Consider the following 18,936-nt stretch of genomic DNA (forward strand, 5'->3'; position numbering starts at 1 on the left):
TCCTTTATCATAGAGGACTATGAAAATATAAACCAATCTAATTATTTATATTTTTTTAATTTTGTGAGCTAGACTCTTCAAATATGGGGTGAGGAAATCAAATGGTTATTTCGTTTCCAAAGTTTAAATTTCTACACTTTTCTTAACCTAACTGCAGAGGCTATAAAGGAAAAATTCCATGTTCGGTTTTTCTATTAACCTAGCTTGTTAAAGCTTCCACCACTTCAGGAAAATAATAACAACATCAAAAAGGAAGCAAAACAGGGCCATTATAACCCTCATAGCAGGGAATAAAAATTACCTTCATTCATGCCTCAAGTGGAAGAATTAGAGGTTTTGAAAACAATTGAGGATAGTGACCACTCATTTGCTTTCTTGCTCTCAGATCCACTTCCTGCTCTTTCCATATCACCAGAGGGCAGATCCCTGAAAACTACAGAGGCCTTAGAGAGCCAGTAGAAATCCCTGGAGGCAAAGAGGGGAGCTGTGATGCGTCTCCTTCTCTCTCTGCCATGGGCAGAGTCTCTAGAAGGGACTGTGTTTTCTCTGTGGCTCCAGCACCTTCCCTTCCACCTGCAATCCCTCCCTCGCATAGGCTCAGTTGCTGTGTGTGAGAATCACTGTGATTCTAGCTTCCAGTGTTTTGTCCTGACTCCTGTTCTGGCAACACAGCCCCCACCTATTTTACCTCCAGCCCTCGAGATAGGATTGGGTTCCTAGCGTTTTTAATTTCATTTTTTTTCACCTTCCCCATTGTTCTTTCATCTCTTCTAGCATCTTTGTTACTAATTCCCTATATAAATGTTTCTCTGATTTATTTGGAATGGTTTTTATTTTTCTGGATGGACCTTTATTGAATCACTAAGTAAAATTATTTTGTCTCTGCATGGAAGAAGTCATAAATATTTCCAAATTTTTCTGACTCTCTAGCCTTGGAAAAGATTGATTGCCCTTAATATACAGTATAGCATTGAAAAACGATAGCCACACAATTATTTACCCTGCTATAAATGCATGTAACACAAGAGCACATGATTAAACCTTTACTTCTCTTTTCTCTAGAATGAGTTTGGAGACAATTGTGAACACAAACTTTTCAGAGGCGACAGGGAGGGGTGGTTGGTAGGTAACGGAGAAGAAAGGATGAACAGAATGTTCAGCTTTGCTTGGAATGTTTCTGTGTGTAGTCAGAGTGCACACTCAGACCTTCTAACTAGTGAACTCTTTCTTGTCCTACAAAATTCAGCTCAGATATTACTGTCTGGGACAGATACTGCTAGCTGTTCACAAACATTCATGTTCTCTTCTTCATGGTCTATACAGCTATTTTACATTTCTCAACCTCCTGTGTTGGTAGGTGTAGCCATGTGTCTTATGTCTACTCATGGAATATAAACATAGTGATACAACAATTTCTGAGCATGGCTTATAAAAATATCTTGAGTTGCCTTGTCCATGCTTTTTCCCTTTCTGCCTGCTGACAAGAAGAAAAGCATGATGATCCGGGAAGCTATGGGCTGAAGATGGCACAGCCTCTGTCAGCCTGATCTCTGAAATACTGCATGGTGGAGAGTTGATTTACCGACCCATTCACCCACTGAGAACTGTTAAATGAGCCAAAATAAATTATTTTGAGCTATTATACAGCTGGGGCGTATGAATTATAGCACCTAGCATGTCCCTAACCAATATACTCCCTCCAAAGTCCTTCTTAACTTCTGTAGAAGTAGCAGTTTCCTATTTTATGTACCTCGTTTATACCTCTGTGGCAACACTTTTCAAACTGGATTAGAGTTAATTGTTCATAATTATTTCTCTCTCTCTACTTCTCTGTCTCTCTTTAGAACATGAGCTTCACAAAGACAGGGAAAAGGTCTCATATACCTTTGTATCCCCAGTACCAAGCATTAGGTATGGAGCATACATGGTCTCAAGAATTTCATGTTGAATTGAATGGACAGGAATTGTAGTCTGCCTTCCCTTCCCCCATCCTTCCTAAGATGAAAATCTTGTCCCTGAACTCTGAACCTTTTTAACCAGTACCCACTATTTGCTGCCAAACCTATCACCCCAACCATCTACTCATCTACTTGAAGTTTTTACTTGAGACTTCTGTATGTCAACCATTCCCGTTCTCCCCACTTTGTTACAGAACTGTCTGACCTCGGAGCCCTATCTATCTTCATTATGACCCATGGACTTCAGTTTCAGCATGGAAGTAATGCTTACACAATATCCTGGGTGATAAAAAATTAGTATCATGTCTTTATGAGCTTATGATAAGATCTCCCTGAATTCATACTCTGGGCTGTGTTATTTATTTAATTGGAAGAATTCTAAGCCTGGAAACCTCTGATTTCTAAATTTAACCATTGTTAGTTATAATCCTGAATTAAACAAACTAACAACCCTGAAAACCCATGAGTCCTGAGGTAAGAACAAAGGTCAACTCAATGAAATGCAGTTTTAGAAGAACAAGAACAAGAACAGTAATAGCAGGATATGTCTTTATGTTCTTTATTCAGCAAGAGTGAGAGTAGAAGATGCATTTTGAACATCTATTCACCTCACTGGTACTTCGATGTTAAGAATTGTACAGATTCCTAGTTTATTCCATTGCAAAGTAACTGAATCATAAAGTGTCAGGGCTGGAAGTTTCCTTTCAATTCATGTAGGCTTGACATGTTGAGGAATGCAGACCTTTTGAAAGTACATTTTCAAAGTTGTGGGTGCACACACACACACACACACACACTACGTATAATTTCAATGGCTCAAGTTTCCATGGAGGGCACGCATGGTCTTTCATCCACCCATGGAAGCCCATTAATGAAATCTTGTGTGCACTAACAAATAAGTGTGGATATCAGCTATGAAGTTTACTACTACAGCAATAAAGTGCAATAAATGTCACACTCATTAATTTATCAATTTCTCCAAATTAATTTGTATCTACTTCCAGCTCCTATAGACTGGGCTCATAGAAGAGTCCATCTCAATCTTCAGTGAGAAGCCTATTGCATCCATTCCCCAGGACTATGTAAAGGTTTTACATAGTGCAGATCATCAATGGAGTTTACACTTATTATGGCTGATGTGCTCCTGGTCCAGGGCCACAAAGCTCCTGTTGCTAAACTTGGGTCGGCAATCTTTCCTTGTGGCTCTAGAAGTTTCACTCCAAGTATTATGTCACATAAGCATCACCAAGCCATCCCAACATAGGTATTGTCACCTCTAGGGGAAAGGGAGGATGGTCACCATGCATGAGGATGGGGTTATTGCTATGGATTAATCCTTGAGGTCCTCAAACTCCAATCCCATTCCCAGTTCCATGGGAGAAACTCTAAAGGCTTCTCAGCTCCTACAGTTTTTACCTCCTATGCTCCACCTTCTGGGAGAATTCAGAATAAATTTTTTCAACTGCTTTTTGCAGGATAGGAAGGCAGTGTACCTTAATATTTGAGTACCTGAGCTTTGGAACCAGACTAGTTGAGTTCAAGTTCCAACTTTAATTCTTTCTAACTATGAATGCATTAGTTTTCTAGGGTTGCCATAACAAATTACCACAAACTTGGCGACTTAAAACAACTGAAATTTATTATCTCATAGTTTTGGAGGCCAGAAGTATAAAATCAAGGTGTCAACAGGACTGATTCTTTTGGAGAGGCTGAGGGAAAATCTGTTCCTTGCCTCTCTCCTCATTTCTGGTAGTTGCCAGCAACCCTTGGCTTTGGTTGGCATGTAGATGCATCACTTCAATGTCTTCCTCCATCTTCACATCACTTCCTCTTCCTTTTTCTTCTTTTATAAGGACATTTGTCATTCAATTTAGTCATTTGATTTTATCCAGGATGATCTCATCTCAAGATTTTAAACCTAATTACATCTGCAAAGACCATTTTCCCAAATAAAACCACATTCACAGATTCTGGGTGGACATATCTTTTGAAGGACCAGCATTCAATCCACTACAGCAAACTTAAGAAATTTTTAACTGCATAATGTTCACTCTGGTCCTTTGTATAATGAAGAATGATGATAATAATAATAGTAAACTGCTCCATAAATTTACTGAGGATAAAAGAAGCTTATACATGTAAAGAACTTAAAGACTTCCTAGTAAACAATAAATATTCTTTGCTAAGCAGTATTTGCTATAATGGGGAGTTAACTTCTGAATAGCTGTTAATTTGTGCTCTTGGGTCAATTCAAAGTCCCATTAACAATACCTAAGGCAAGAAACCACAAGGGGGCTAATAAACTCTTGTTTATGAAGATGAGGAAAATATGCACACTGGAAAACACAAATTACTCTGTCTCATTTCTGTAGCTATTTTGCCTTCGTACTGAGAGAGAGTTTTAGCGGTGGAAATGTCAACAGTCTAGCAAGTTGCCTTTTATTTAGCCCAGAGGATATAACAATTTCCAGTGATAGGATGCCAGGAATGAAACGAAATGTATTTAAAAAATCAGAACCAAACCAGGCTTTAACATAGAGAATTTAATAGAGGGAACTGGCAAACCAGTGGGGACTGAAAAGACAAAAACGAAACACTGAAGTAACACAGACATAGTCACTGCAGGAAACAGCTATCACTCCCAGCTAAGGGAGCAAAGGGAAGGGGCTGGAGTCATGGGGACTTAGAAGCATAGAGGGAGGGCTCTGTGGAGTTAGGAACCAAAGTCCTAAGGAGGTGTACTGCTCCGATGGTGCTGGTGTCTCTGAAGTTTGAATAAAGACTGCTGGACTGGGTTTAGACCTTGAGGAAGGGGCTTTGTCCCTCTTGTGCTTCCTGGTCAGTGGAAGATGAGTGTGGCTCTGAGAGTGTGGGAAAACCCAGAAACTGGTCCCAACTACTGTTGCTAAACCCAACTTTCACTGTTGGGATGAAGAATTGGTGGGGTGACAGGGAGCAAATTGGAAGGAGCAAGACCTCATCCTCCTCTAGTCTGTCAGGCTCCTTCTAGCACTCTTTATGGACAGAACCTAACAGGAAGTCAGCTGGTGAATAAATGTGGCTTGAAGACTCCAGCTACAGTGTCCCAAAGCTAAAAACAGAGTGTGTATGGAGCCAAGAGGCCATGGTTTAATAATCAGCATTTAATAACTACGTGGCAAGCATTTTACATATATTATTTCTATTAATCCTCACAGTGGTATTATATAGAGAGAGTAGTTATATATTATGATATTATAATATATGCTGTTTAATGTTTAATATATTTAATATATTATATTACATTACCATATATAATAATTTATCATGTAATAATATAATAAATATTTGATTGCATTAAAAAAAGAAAAAAGGAAGTTAGGAAAGGTAAGTCCCTAACAGCAAAAAGCTAATAAGTGGCCAGGCCAGAATTTTAACCAAGGTCTGTCTGACTTTAAAAACCATAGTGTTTTTAATCTGAGCTACCATCTGGGTATCAGAGCTAAAATCTAAAATGTTCTCAGCAATCTGGAATACCGGGCAAAATCTAAAAAACATGTGTTATACCAAACATACATGCAACATTTTGCAACTGAACTAAAAGAAAAAAAAATAGGCACAATTATCAGAAAGAATATATGTGCCCATATAGCACACAAAAAGGATTAATGTGTTCTAGCCTATTGCAATCATGTTAATAAACAACGTTGTACAGCTATCAAAAAATAAATGTGGCCATTTTCTGCAGTGTGCAGAACAAGCAGGGTGATAACTCATCTTTATTCTGCAATGATCAGGTCACAAGTGGAATTTTTAAGTTCAATTTGGAGTATTAGATCATCAGAGTGAAGGGTTTCAAAATGAGCCCTCCCTAAAATGTGCTGCTTTGACATGTGGATTACTTTGAGCTGATGTCAATCACAGCCCAAAAGACTCAGAAACAGCTTTTTACTTCCCTCTTAATTGCCTAAAAGAATTTAGATAGAGGGCCTGATCCAGGAAGAGAACTATTACCAGAGGTAAGTACAAAGAATATGGACTAGGTGTGGTAAGCTGGGGAAACTCAGCAGGGCCTGGAGATCAAAGTCCTCTCCGTGTCCCATTGTCTCTGTATGGCATGGCAAACATTTGTTTACTAAATATTTGTTCTTCCTATCTTCCTGTGAATTATCTTTCTCCCCTTTGATGTCCCAGACCTCTATTCTCTTCTCCTTAGCTCAGAATGGCACATAAGCCTCAATTGCCTGGCTGCCTATGGGTCTCATATTCTTATGGAATCCAATACATATGCAATGAAATTTGCTTTTCTCATATTAATCAGTTCTATGTTAATTTGATTATTAGACCAGACAAAGAATCAAGAAAGACAGAAATTTTTCCTCCCCTACAAGAGGAACTTCAAAAAAACTGAACTTTATGAGGCAAGAGTGACCATCATGATGAAGGGATGGAAAAGTCCTGCCATCATCCAGGTTTCCACCCACCTCATCTCACTGCACAGTTAGGGTCATTGCCTCCTCAGTGGTCTTCCTGCCTCGACCTGGCCTTGCCAACATTATCCACCTTGTGGCACAGTGATCTCTGCAAAATACAAATGTGCTCATGTCACACCCAGCTGTAGCTCACCCCAAAGCCTTTGTAATGACATTAAAATCACTTAATAAGGCTTCAAAAGTCCTCAGGTTCTCATACCCATTTCCTTCTTCAGACAGACAGACATACACACACACACACACACACACACACACACACACACACACAGAGCCACCCACAGCCAGATCTTGCTGATTCTTATCCCCATCCTTAGGGCATTCTTCTCCCTTTACTGGATCACTTTCCTACCTCTAACTTCCACTCACACACTTGCCCTCTACACACCCCTTGCCTGCTAATTCCTGCTCATTCTTCTAGGGGGCAGCTCAGGCTTCACTTTATCTTGAAAGCCTTCCTTGACAGCCCCTGCTCCAGATTTCAGAGTGTTGGCCCCTTCTTTATGCTTTTATAGCCCCCTGAGCTTTCCCTATCTTAGCACATTATCACACTCTGATGTAATTGCCATTTACTTGGCTCCTCTACTAAATAGAAAGTTATATGAGAATAAGGACTTAGTTTGCCTTTTCACTATTTTACCTACACTACCAAATACAGTGCTCAGTGGATAACTGTGCCTTGAAAGGATTCATTCTTGAATAAAAGATAAAGGAATTTGAACGGAATAAGGATATTTGCAGATGGGAGTGTGAAAGCCATTTCCAGGGTATAAAGCAGTATACACTGATTTTTTCATTTAGACCAGAAAGCAGAACTAGGACCAATGGGTAGAAGTGAACTGAAAGTAGGTTTTCATGCAATACAAGAAAGAACTTCAGACATTAGAACAATCTGAAAACATGTCATGCTGGCTTTAGAAATAGGGAATTCTCTGTCACTGAAAATGTTCAAATTGAAAGGCAGGTCCATGAAATGCTAATAGGATATATTTTAAGTGTCGAATAGATAAATTGGCAGTTTTCTAAAGGGTCGTGTTGAGAAAGAGTCTGAGACTCTATGTGGGATGGACAGAAAAAAAATGTACAATCAATTATTAGTATCTTTCTTAGGACTGAATGGAATATGCAGTAATGGTCCATATCTGTCCTTCTACATCCCTGCTTCTGTGTTATCCACCACACACACACACAGAAACAAACAGAATTATAAAATGAAAGTCTTAATAGGGGGGCTATCATTTCTTGAGTCAAAAGAGCTCTTCATTGGGTACACTGCCTGGAAACTTATTTTTTGAATTAATGGAAAAATTTAATGTTCACAGTTGCTTCTCGTAACTGGAAGATGAGTAGTTTCATAATAGTTGACATGTTCTGATTCATTACTGTTTTTGCCTCTAAACAGCAAAAAAGAGAATTGGGTGTATGGTTGTGGACAAAAAAGATACGCTAGGAAGCCATGGATTCAAAGAATACCCAGTGGCTTATAACCTGGGGAGCAGCACGCATTAAGTTTAGTAGATTTTGCTAAACACTGGGCTTACTAAGAAAACAGCAAAACAAGTCTCAGCACATAATATTTAAATTCTGCGATCATTAGGAAAAGATAAAAGTTCATATTATCCTGGTTAAGGCTCCAACTATGCCTTAGTATTAAGGGACCCCTCTGGGTCTCTGCATTTTGTACATAAAATAAAGATCTTAAGGTAGTTAAAGAGAAGCTAGTTTATTAACTGTGATGTTATCCTCCTTTTAGTGCTGCCTTTTCTTACACATTAATCTTTGGCATGCTGCTGATGTCTTTTCTGCATTTAAATCAGGGGGCCTGGTTGATGTGAGGGCAGTGAATTGTGAAATACCAGGGTGGGTAATATACTGGCTTTGGCAGCTAGACTCTTCAGAAGGAAAAATAAATAGACTCCTTTCTTGCTTGTTAGGAGCATTAAATGCATGGATGTAGGTATAGCACATAGACTTGATACATACTAAATATTAAACAAATGCTAGTTGTTATTATTGTCATGTTAATATTTTTATGTACTGTCAGGTGTCAAGTCAAGGGCAGTGCTCTCAACATTCTACTTCTAAGACAAATATAGGACTTTGATTTATAGGCTCAGGAGTGAATTAGTCAACAACAGGAAAGGAAGCAGCATGGCTTAGGAACCAGGTACAGATTTTGGAACCACATACATGGATTTGAATCCCATTTCATCTACTTATTAGCTATGTGATTTGGCCAACTTATGTGCCCTCTCTGACTTCAGTCAGTTGTTGGATTAAGTAAGATTATGCATGTACTTAACCTAGCACAGTGCCTGGAACATAGTAAATGCCCATATTTATATATTTTTAAAAAGGTTAATAATCCCTGTAATTTTTGTACATTTATTTTGATTTGGGTTTCTTTCCTTTCAATCAGTTCTCTGCATTGTACCCAGAGCTCTACTTCTAAAGGGTCAATCTGACTTTATCCCTCCTGTACTTAAGGCTCCTTATTAGTTCTCCTTTACACTCAGGATAGTCATAACAGCAGGAAATACTAATGGTTCTGTGTGAGCACCACGTGCTGTTCTCTCTAATCCTTTTGGATGGAGCTTTCCCTGGCCTCAGGTATTTTGCCTTACAAGCATTCACTGGTCAGTATTCTGCTGGATATTCAATGGAGATTCTCTTCAGTTGTGTGAAGTCCTCTCTGTGCAGCTTTCTCTTCCCTAGTACTTGAAAATATAGTCACCTTGGTCTTCCCAAACTCTGTTTCTTCAACTCAAGGATTTCATCAGGCTTTGCCTCCTTGTAACCACAGCCTGAAAATTCTCTCACTGGAGCAATTGTAAGGTTCACTGGATTGTTTGTCTCCCAAACGCTAGAGATTCCTGCCCTTCATTTCCCATCTCCACTGTTTTGAAATCATTGTTTTATCTATTTAGTCTAGTTTTGCATTTGTTTTAGGTGGAGGGGTAAATCCGAGGGATGTTACTCCATCTTGACTGGAAGCAGAAATCTGGTAGCTCATTCATCACAGTGTTTTCAGCTTAGACATTTGTAACCTTGGTTCATCAGAGAGAAGGTTCAAGACTTAGTCAACACTTTGTCAAATATAGGTGAGCCTAAATCCACCAGATGGTACCTTTCTTAACCATTTTGCTGTCTCTGCCACCATTTTGTGCTGTTTTCTTGGATTTCTGTTTTAGTTTCCCTCTTTTCACCTCTACATTCCTAGTACAACTCTCCTCTGAAGCCACTGAGACTGATTCCTACTTTTTATAGTCAGACCACCCACACCTTATACATGTTGCCTGTGATTAGTATTTATACTGGGCTGGTACTGGATGCTCAGTTGTTGTTCTATTGTTACTTCTGGCACTCCCAATATAACGTATTAATTACTTCTGGATTAAGTATTCCTGGATACTTATGTACTTATATATGCCTTGTTTGGACATTCATGGATATCAATTCTTACCAAACTAAGACAGAGTTTATTACAATGCTCTGGACCCTTGAGCCAAATTTATATCCCCAGTGCTCTGCCTGTCATCCATTCCCACCAAGATGTGCACGTGAGGATCCAGCATACCTTGAACTCCCAACTAAAGACACTAAGAAGCTAAATAGTGACAACCATGAGTTTTGTTCTTAAAGAAAAATATTCACGTGCAGAGAAATTCCTGTCAAAATGTAGTAAGTTGTCTAGTTAGTTGTTAGTTAGTTGTAGTTAGTTGTCTAGTTAAAACTTCTTTTGTTGTCTCAATTTTCAAGTGACTAAAAAAGCAAACAAACAAATGGAAAACAAGGCCAGCAAAGTTTAGTAGAATTTCCCAACATCACAGAGCTAAGTAATGTTAAAGGTAGTACTCATACTCAGGTCTTCTGCATCGTAATTGAGATTTCATTTTTTCTGGACCACAAACCCTTAGGTAGTTCTTTTGCAGAACGACTTATTATTAATATTGTTCCCAAAAGAGGAACACCCCCAACCAACCCAATTATGTGGCCCTATATTTTTTTCTAAACCTGACTCAGATAAAGGAAATTTTCCTAAAGATTTTGTATGCTACCTCCTTAAGCCTCCCTCTAATTTCACCCCCTCCTATATCATGGCAATCTACAAGGGGGACCAAAGAGAAATTTTTGGCTACTATACTTTTTCTTAACTCTTTCCTGATTTATGAAGAGCCTACTACTCTACAAACTTTCAGGATTCACATTCTGGCACTGCAAGTTTTAGGATCCCAAGTTTCTTAATTTGTACATATCAGAGAAGCAGGGTGCCTTATACTGTAAACCAGTGCACTGTAGAACAATTAGAACAATGATTTCCAAATTTGAGAAAATGGACCTATTGGGGATCCTTGATTTTACTTTTTCTCTCCATAGCAGTATGGTTTTATACCCATATAATCATAACTACTGTGTTCACGGGATTGTTGTGATTGGCATAGGGAGGGGAATCCCAGGCCAGGGTCATTACTTCCTTGAGATTATTGAAGAAGCAGCTTCAAAGCCACAGTGACAGTAAATAGGAGCTGGGCAGTGGTGCTTAGTGAATTCCCACGTGGGTTAAATCCAGATAGAATTCAAAGCAGAGTAAACATAATAATTCTTTCCTGCCAACTCCCACCTCATTACCTGAAGTGCTCCTGATTTGGAAAAAGTGGCAAGATAATCCCCAATGTCTAAATGAGATGGAGAGAGATCTGGGCCTAAGTGTCTCTTCCTGCAGCATCTTATAGCTTGGGGTTTCTATATTCAAGAGTCTCCATTCAATGCTGAGCTGCTCAGATGCTTCACAGAAGTCCTTATGTTCTCAACTTTGACAAACACTGAAATAAACATTAAAGATGGGAGGGAGGGTGTGAATGGCAGTTGATAGCAGAGCCATATTAAAGAAATTAGTTGATATATTAGAAGAAAAAAGGAAACATTATGAAAGAAAGGACTATTTAAAGTTATGTAATCTTGAGTAAATAATAGCATAGTCTTCTCTTAGACACAGACACACATACCTACAAATGATTCAAAAGATTTCTAAGGAGAACAGTATGGAGGTTCCTTAAAAAACTAAAAATAGAATTACCATGTGACCCAGCAATCCCACTACTGGGCATATACCCAGAGAAAACCATAATTCAAAAAGACACATGCACCCCAATGTTCATTGCAGCACTATTTACAATAGCCAGGTCACGGAAGCAACCTAAATGCCCATCGACAGGCAAATGGATAAGGAAGATGTAGTACATATATACAATGGAATATTACTCAGCCATAAAAAGGAACGAAATTGGGTCATTTGTAGAGACGTGGATGGATCTAGAGACTGTCATACAGAGTGAAGTGAGTCAGAAAGAGAAAAACAAATATCATATATTAATGCATATATGTGGAACCTAGAAAAATGGTACAGATGAACTGGTCTGCAGAGCAGAAATTGAGACACAGACATAGAGAACAAATGTATGGACACCAAGGGGGGAAAGCAGTGGCGGGAGCGGGTGGTGGTGTGATGAATTGGGAGATTGGGATTGACATATATACACTAATATGTATAAAATGGATAACTAATAAGAACCTGCTGTATAAAAAAATAAATAAAATTAAATTTTAAAAAAAGTATCATTTAAAAAAATTCTACAAATAAGAAATAACTCAAAGTAGGATAACAATAAAAAAAAAAAAGATTTCTTGCCTGTCAGCCTGGCTCATTCCTACTCTTTTGTCATTTTTAATTTAATTAGGATCAATGTTGTCTTTTGCAGCATCAGGTCTTGGAAATCTTGCTTATTAATATTCTTCAAACATTGGCAATAGCAACAATAATTATAATTGCACAAGTACCAGCAATGTGCCAGGCACTACCTAAGTCCTTTAAAATACCTCTAACTTGACAATAACCAGGTAGGTATAATTAGCTCATATTTCAGCTAAGGAAATAGAATCTCAGAGAGAGTAAGTAACTTGCCCAAGGTCACACAGCTGGCAGGTGGTAGAGAGTCAGGACTCTGTTTGATACCAAAGTCCTTGCTGTTACAGTTACTGGAATTATAGCTCAGGCTAAATTATTCCTCCCTGCTCACTCTGTTCTCCCAACTCCAAGGGTGGTCATCATTATTATAATCTCGGAGCTGTTTCAAAGACATGGTGGCTTTGCAGATTCAACTACAGGATGCAAAAAGCAAACAAAGTGAGTGTTCATTTTCAGCCTTTATGTGGGCCTTTTCATCTTCAAAGTCCTTTGTGAATATTAAACAATTAATCCTCCTGGAAGCTCTTAGCATTCAGGGTAGAGAATATTTCCATTAATGTTGACGAATACCTATTGCTGTTGGTGAAGTTTTGCCTTTCAGGCTGTGCTTCTAAAGCCTCAAAGCCTTGACATAGAAATGAAACACGTCTTCATTCACATGTCTCTCCCAGGTGTATGAGGGAGTTGCTGAGATGTCTAAACAGAGGGCTTTTTAAAGTACTTTTGAAGAGTTAAAAAGCTTTGTGGGTTCTTCTTCTTGAACACATATACACACACAAGCACAGTTTTTATGATAAATCAGAAAAGTTGATGGTGCGTGTGTGTATATTGCTGAGTCCTTGTGTGTTATTCCAGACAACATGGCACACAGAGGAGACTCATCTGTTATGGCTGAAGTCATAGCTGAGCTGCACAGTTGTCTCTGTGGTGCACCTGGTTAGCACATTTGGTTGCTAACTGAAAGGTTGGTGGTTCAAACTCACCCAGGGATAATTTGGTCTTCTTTTCAGGAACACGTGAGCAGCCCTGTTTCAGGAATTTATTACTCTTTTGTGAAGCACTATTGCAGTGTTCTCTAAACAAGTCTGCTAAATCCCACCCCCAGGTACTTGTTAAAACCACAAGTTCCAGGACCTTGAGATTCTGATCCTGTTGTTCTGAAAAGGTGCCTGGGAATTTGCATGTTTAAGCCATACCCTCTGCCCTTCCCCCCACCCAGGAAATTATTTTATCATTCATGTTTGCACAGAATTTGTGTAGAAGATAAAATAAATGGCTCCAGAGCCACATTGCTTGGGTTGGCATCTCTGCTTCTCCACTTACGACTCTGAAAAGTTCCCTGACTCCCATCTAAAGTAGCCACCAGTGACTGTGTAGCACAGCATCCCCCTGTAGTTATCAAGCACGTGTTGGTATCTGACATTTTAATTTTAATTTTTAAAAATTGTTTATTGTCTGTCTCTCTTAACTCACCATCTTCCAAAGCTCCCCACGCCCTCTGTGGTGCTCACGTGCTGTGTCCATTTGGCTACGCTGGAGCTGGATTTCTTGGAATTCCCTTCCTTCATGGAGCCATCAGAACATTTTGCATGAGATTTGAGAGATGGGAGTGAAGCAGTGGTTATTTTTCTTTCAGGTCACCATTGGTTAGAGGTGCTGAGGGACAGATGCAAAGGTGCTGGCAGGTTCCAGTTTGCCCTCACTTTTCCTCACCCCACATCCAGGTCTCCTTCCTGACTTCCAGCCCTGCTGACCAACGCCAATCATAAGCCCACTACCAGATACTTTCTGTGAACTCACAGAGGCGGAGCCGTGAAGAGCCAACAGCATTCCAGAGATCTCTACGTCACTCTGGAAGCTGGACTTGCCCTTGAATGGTGAATGAACTGGAACTAGGCAAACTCCTAACGGCTTTAGTTTGAGAAAATGTAAATTCTGTGAAGTCTGACCTACACTGTCTCGTTCATCTTTATTTCCTCAGTACCTAGAAAAAGATCTGGCATGCAGTAAGCATCCAATTAGTGTTAGCTGAGCGATAACACTGAGTGATGAAAGGGATAGCTTCCTTATCTATAAAATGGGGGTAATGATGCTTCTCTCATTGAGTTTGGTGAGGACAAATGAAATAACGTATAAAGAGTTCACTACTGGGCTTCCCTGGTGGCGCAGTGGTTGAGAATCCGCCTGCCAATGCAGGGGACACGGGTTCGAGCCCTGGTCTGGGAAGATCCCATGTGTCGCGGAGCAGCTGGGCCCGTGAGCCACAATTACTGAGCCTGCGCATCTGGAGCCTGTGCTCTGCAACAAGAGAGGCCGTGATAGTGAGAGGCCTGCGCACCGCGATGAAGAGTGGCCCCCGCTTGCCACAACTAGAGAAAGCCCTCGCACAGAAACCAAGACCCAACACAGCCATAAATAAATAAATAAACAAATACTTTAAAAAATAATGACTCCCTTCTAAAAAAAAAAAAAAAAAAAAGAGTTCACTACTGGGCTGGCGTGTAATAAGTTCTGATATATGGTTGTTGTTTTTTATTTTGTTCTTAGGGCTTTGAAAATATCAAATCTGCCACAGTGAGCCAAAAGCATTATAAGTTTGTGATTCAATGTCTCAAGAGTCAGTCACGGAGACCTTCAAGATGGCAGAAGAGTAAGACGTGGAGATCACCTTCCTCCCCACAAATACATCAGAAATACATCTACATGTGGAACAACTCCTACAGAATCTACTGAACGCTGGCAGAAGACCTCAGACTTCCCAAAGGGCAAGAAACTCCCCACGTACCTGGGTAGGGCAAAAGAAAAAAGAAAAAACAGAGACAAAGAATAGGGATGGGACCTGCACCACTGGGAGGGAGCTGTGAAGAAGGAAAAGTTTCCACACACTAGGAAGCCCCTTCACTGGCAGAGATGGGGAGTGGCGGGGTGGGGGGGGAAGCTTCAGAGCCACGGAGGAGAGCGCAGCAATAGGGGTGCAGAGGGCAAAGTGGAGAGATTCCCACACAGAGGATCAGTGCCGACCAGCACTCACCAGCCTGAGAGGCTTGTCTGCTCACCCGCCGGGGTGGGCGGGGGCTGGGAACTGAGGCTCGGGCTTCGGAGGTCGGATCCCAGGGAGGGGACTGGGGTTGGCCGCGTGAACACAGCCTGAAGGGGGCTAGTGCGCCACGGCTAGCCGGGAGGGAGTCCGGGAAAAAGTCTGGACCTGCCTAAGAGGCAAGAGACCATTGTTTTGGGGTGCGCAAGGAGAGGGGGTTCAGAGCACCGCCTAAACAAGCTCCAGAGACAGGCACGAGCCGCGGCTATCAGCGCGGACCCCAGAGACAGGCATGAAATGCTAAGGCTGCTGCTGCAGCCACCAAGAAGTCTGTGTGCAAGCACAGGTCACTATCCACACCTGCCCTCCCGGGAGTCTGTGCAGCCCACCACTGCCAGGGTCCCGTGATCCAGGGACAACTTCCCCGGGAGAACGCACAGCGCGCCTCAGGCTGGTGCAACGTCACACTGGCCTCTGCTGCTGCAGGCTCATCCCGCATCCGTACCCCTTCCTCCCCCCGGCCTGAGTGAGCGAGAGTCCCCTAATCAGCTGCTCCTTTAACCCCGTCCTGAGTGAAGAACAGATTCCCTCAGGTGACCTACATGCAGAGGCAGGGCCAAATCCAAAGCTGAACCCCAAGAGCTGTGCGAACCAAGAAGAAAAGGGAAATTTCTCCCAGCAGCCTCAGGAGCAGCGGATTAAATCTCCACAATCAACTTGATGTACCCTGCATCTGTGGAATACCTGAATAGACAAAGAATCATCCCAAAATTGAGGCGGTGGAGTTTGGGAGCAATGATATATATTTTTTTTCCCTTTTTCTCTTTTTGTGAGTGTGTATGTGTATGCTTCTTTGTGTGATTTTGTCTGTATAGCTTTGCTTTTACCATTTGTCCTAGGGTTCTGTCTGTTAGTTTTTTTTTTTTAGTATAGTTTTTAGCGCTTGTTATCATTGGTGGATTTGTTTTTTGGTTTGGTTGCTCTCTACTTTCTTTCTTTCGTTTTTCTTTTTTTATTACTTTTTAATTTTTTTATTTTTAATTTTTATTTTAATAACTTTATTTTAATAACTTTTTAAATTAAATTAAATTATTTTCTTTCTCTTTTTCTCCCATTTTTTCTGAGCCATGTGGCTGACAGGGTCTTGGTGCTCTGGCCGGGTGTCAGGCCTGTGCCTCTGAGGTGGGAGAGCTGAGTTCAGGACATTGGTCCACCAGAGACCTCCCAGCTCCACGTACTATCAAACGGTGAAAGCACTCTCAGAGATCTCCATATCAATGCTAAGACCCAGCTCCACTCAGTGACCAGCAAGCTACAGTGCTGGACACCCTATGCCAAACAACTAGCAAGACAGGAACACAACCCCACGCATTAGCAGAGAAGCTGCCTAAAATCATAATAAGCTCACAGACACCCCAAAACACACCACCGGACACAGACCTGTCCACCAGAAAGAAAAGATCCAGCCTCATCCACCAGAACACAGGCACTAGTCCCCTCCACCAAGAAGCCTACACAACCCACTGAACCAACCTTAGCCACTGGGGGCAAATACCAAAAACGAAAGGAACTACAAACCTGCAGTTTGTGAAAAGGAGACCCCAAACACAGTAAGTTAAGCAAAATGAGAAGACAGAGAAACACACAGCAGATGAAGGGGTAAGGTAAAAACCAACCAGACCAAACAAATGAAGAGGAAATACGCAGTTTACCTGAAGAAGAATTCAGAGGAATGTTGGTAAAGATGATCCAAATCTTGGAAATAGAATGGAGAAAATACAAGAAACATTTAACAAGGACCTACAAGAACCAAAGAGCAAACAAACAATGATGAACAACACAGTAAATAAAATTAAAAATTCTCTAGAAGGAATCAATAGCAGATTAACTGAGGCAGAAGAACGGATATGTGACCTGGAAGATAAAACAATGGAAATAACTACTGCAGAGCAGAATAAAGAAAAAAGAATGAAAAGAATTGAGGACAGTCTCAGAGACCTCTGGGACAACATGAAATGCACCAACATTCGAATTATAGGGGTTCCAGAAGAAGAAGAGAAAAAGAAAGGGACTGAGAAAGTATTTGAAGAGATTATAGTTGAAAACTTGCCTAATATGGGAAATAGTCAGTTGAGTCCAGGAAGTGCAGAGAGTCCCATACAGGATAAATCCAAGGAGAAACATGCCAAAACACATATTAATCAAACTATCAAAAATTAAATACAAACAAAAAATATTAAAAGCAGCAAGGGAAAAGTGACAAATAACATACAAGGGGATCCCCCTAAGGTTAGCGACTGATTCCTCAGCAGAAACTCTGCAAGACAGAAGGGTGTGGCAGGACATATTTAAAGTGATGAAAGGGAAAAACCTACAGCCAAGATTACTCTACCCAGAAAGGATCTCACTCAGATTTGATGGAGAAATTAAAACCTTTACAGACAAGCAAAAGCTAAGAGAATTCAGCACCACCAAACCAGCTTTACAACAACTGCTGAAGGAACTTTTATAGGCAGAAAACACAAGAGAAGGAAAAGACCTACAATAACAAACCCAAAACAATTAAGAAAATGGTAATAGGAACATACATATTGATAATTACCTTAAATGAAAATGGATTAAATGCTCCAACCAAAAGACACAGACAGGCTGAATGGATACAAAAGCAAGACCCGTATATATGCTGTCTGCAAGAGACCCACTTCAGACCTAGGGACACATACACACTGAAAGTGAGGGGATGGAAAAAGATATTCCATGCAAATGGAAATAAAAAGGAAGCTGGAGTAGCAATTCTCATATCAGACAAAACGGACTTGAAAATAAAGACTATTACAAGAGACAAAGAAGGACACTACATAATGATCAAAGGATCAATCCAAGAAGAAGATATAACAATTGTAAATATTTATGCACCCAACATAGGAGCACCTCAATACATAAGGCAAACGCTACCAGCCATAAAAGGGGAAATCAACAATAACACAGTCATAGTAGGGGACTTTAACACCCCACTTTCACCAAAGGACAGGTCATCCAAAATGAAAACAAATAAGGAAACACAAGCTTTAAATGATACATTAAACAAGATGGACTTAATTGATATTTATAGGACATTCCATTCAAAATCAACAGAATACACTTTCTTCTCAAGTGCTCATGGAACATTCTCCAGGATAGATCATATCTTGGGTCACAAATCAAGCCTTGGTAAATTTAAGAAAATTGAAATCGTAGCAAGTATCTTTACTGACCACAACGCTATGAGACTAGATAACAATTACAGGAAAAGATCTGTAAAAAATACAAACACATGGAGGCTAAACAATCCACTACTAAATAACCAAGAGATCACTGAAGAAATCAAAGAGGAAATCAAGAAATACATAGAAACAAATGACAATAAAAACACGACAACCCAAAACCTATGGGATGCAGCAAAAGCAGTTCTAAGAGGGAAGTTTATAGAAATACAATCCTGCCTCAAAAAACAAGAAACATCTCAAATAAACAACCTAACCTTACACTTAAAGCAATTACAGAAAGAAGAACAAAAAAACCCCAAAGTTAGCAGAAGGAAAGAAATCATGAAGATCAGATCAGAAATAAATGAAAAGAAATGAAGGAAACAATAGCAAAGATCAATAAAACCAAAAGCTGGTTCTTTGAGAAGATAAACAAAATTGATAAACCATTAGCCAGACCCATGAAGAAAAAAAGGACGAA

The 18,936-nt window shown here is 40.2% G+C and overlaps 1 protein-coding gene across 1 annotated transcript in view; it reads right to left on the reverse strand.

Moving 5' to 3' along the window:
* Positions 1-6,436: 6,436 nt before the first annotated feature.
* Positions 6,437-18,936, reverse strand: part of LRATD2 (LRAT domain containing 2) — a 344,774-nt gene continuing 332,274 nt past the window's right edge. The window contains exon 6 of the transcript XR_009697637.1: positions 6,437-6,518. The gene's annotated coding sequence lies outside the window, so the exon portion shown is untranslated. The remainder of the gene's footprint in view (positions 6,519-18,936) is intronic.

Source organism: Eubalaena glacialis, chromosome 17, assembly GCF_028564815.1.
Source record: "Eubalaena glacialis isolate mEubGla1 chromosome 17, mEubGla1.1.hap2.+ XY, whole genome shotgun sequence".
NCBI classification, from domain to species: domain Eukaryota; kingdom Metazoa; phylum Chordata; class Mammalia; order Artiodactyla; family Balaenidae; genus Eubalaena; species Eubalaena glacialis.